Raw genomic sequence first — 2,500 nt, 5'->3', positions numbered from 1 at the left:
TTTCGATTTTGCGAAATTTGGCGGCCAGGCGGCGTAGCTGGGGCCTGGACTAGCCCGAAACACCTGGAGCCGGCGAGCGGAACGAATTTCCCAACGTTCTGCGGCTCCCGGAAGCCAAAAACGCATCGCCGAAAAATTTCAAAGTCCCAAGGACTCGTTCTTGAAAATCGATCCGGGGGCCATGGAAGTGTCCTCGGTACAGCTTCAGAGCTTTCCCCCCGCCTGGAAGTCTGAAAGTTCTATGTTTGTTCTAAGTGGAAAATCGCGTTTTTTTCAGTGTTCCACCCATCAGACCCAAACTTTGCCCACGCTTAGGTCTCTGTCTCGGGGTGCTTTACAACATATTGACGCCCCTTTAGGGTGGAAGTAGGGGAAAGGGGTCATTTTTTTCACAAAATCGGAAATTTCTCAAAATATTTCTAAGTGTCAAGGACACTTTTGGAAAATCTTCCCCAGGCTCCTGGAAGCCTCCTCGGTACGCCTCCTGCGGTTTCTCCCTGCCTGGAAGTCTGACACTTGTCTGAAATTTTTAGAGTATGAAAATGCGGTTTTTCACCCAAAATTCGACTTTGCGCCCATGACCCGCAAACTTCACCCACAGTTAGGTCACTGCCTTGGGGTACCTCACATCATATTGACGCCCCCCTGGCGTGGAAGTAGGGGAAACGTGTCAATTTTCACAAAATCGTGATTTTCTGAAAATATTTCTAAGTGTCAAGGACACTTTTGGAAAATCTTCCCCAGGCTCCTGGAAGCCTCCTCGGTACGCCTCCTGCGGTTTCTCCCTGCCTGGAAGTCTGACACTTGTCTGAAATTTTTAGAGTATGAAAACGCGGTTTTTCACCCAAAATTCGACTTTGCGCCCGTGACTCGCAAACTTCACCCACAGTTAGGTCACTGCCTTGGGGTACCTCACATCATATTGACTCCCCCCTGGCGTGGAAGTAGGGGAAACGTGTCACTTTTCACAAAATCGTGATTTTCTCAAAATATTTCTAAGTGTCAAGGACACTTTTGGAAAATCTTCCCCAGGCTCCTGGAAGCCTCCTCGGTACGCCTCCTGCGGTTTCTCCCTGCCTGGAAGTCTGACACTTGTCTGAAATTTTTAGAGTATGAAAATGCGGTTTTTCACCCAAAATTCGACTTTGCGCCCATGACCCGCAAACTTCACCCACAGTTAGGTCACTGCCTTGGGGTACCTCACATCATATTGACGCCCCCCTGGCGTGGAAGTAGGGGAAACGTGACAATTTTCACAAAATCGTGATTTTCTGAAAATATTTCTAAGTGTCAAGGACACTTTTGGAAAATCTTCCCCAGGCTCCTGGAAGCCTCCTCGGTACGCCTCCTGCGGTTTCTCCCTGCCTGGAAGTCTGACACTTGTCTGAAATTTTTAGAGTATGAAAACGCGGTTTTTCACCCAAAATTCGACTTTGCGCCCGTGACTCGCAAACTTCACCCACATTTAGGCGACTGTCCTGGGGTACCTCACAACATATTGACGCCCCCCTGGCGTGGAAGTAGGGGAAACGTGTCAATTTTCACAAAATCGTGATTTTCTCAAAATATTTCTAAGTGTCAAGGACACTTTTGGAAAATCTTCCCCAGGCTCCTGGAAGCCTCCTCGGTACGCCTCCGGCGGTTTCTCCCTGCCTGGAAGTCTGACACTTGTCTGAAATTTTTAGAGTATGAAAATGCGGTTTTTCACCCAAAATTCGACTTTGCGCCCATGACCCGCAAACTTCACCCACAGTTAGGTCACTGCCTTGGGGTACCTCACATCATATTGACGCCCCCCCTGGCGTGGAAGTAGGGGAAACGTGTCAATTTTCACAAAATCGTGATTTTCTCAAAATATTTCTAAGTGTCAAGGACACTTTTGGATAATCTTCCCCAGGCTCCTGGAAGCCTCCTCGGTACGCCTCCTGCGGTTTCTCCCTGCCTGGAAGTCTGACACTTGTCTGAAATTTTTAGAGTATGAAAATGCGGTTTTTCACCCAAAATTCGACTTTGCGCCCATGACCCGCAAACTTCACCCACAGTTAGGTCACTGCCTTGGGGTACCTCACATCATATTGACGCCCCCCTGGCGTGGAAGTAGGGGAAACGTGTCAATTTTCACAAAATCGTGATTTTCTCAAAATATTTCTAAGTGTCAAGGACACTTTTGGAAAATCTTCCCCAGGCTCCTGGAAGCCTCCTCGGTACGCCTCCGGCGGTTTCTCCCTGCCTGGAAGTCTGACACTTGTCTGAAATTTTTAGAGTATGAAAACGCGGTTTTTCACCCAAAATTCGACTTTGCGCCCGTGACTCGCAAACTTCACCCACATTTAGGCGACTGTCCTGGGGTACCTCACAACATATTGACGCCCCCCTGGCGTGGAAGTAGGGGAAACGTGACAATTTTCACAAAATCGTGATTTTCTGAAAATATTTCTAAGTGTCAAGGACTCTTTTGGATAATCTTCCCCAGGCTCCTGGAAGCCTCCTCGGTACGCCT

The sequence above is a fragment of the Ranitomeya imitator genome, unplaced genomic scaffold (genome assembly GCF_032444005.1).
Source record: "Ranitomeya imitator isolate aRanImi1 unplaced genomic scaffold, aRanImi1.pri SCAFFOLD_455, whole genome shotgun sequence".
NCBI classification, from domain to species: domain Eukaryota; kingdom Metazoa; phylum Chordata; class Amphibia; order Anura; family Dendrobatidae; genus Ranitomeya; species Ranitomeya imitator.
Note: the sequence above shows the minus strand (reverse complement) of the source record.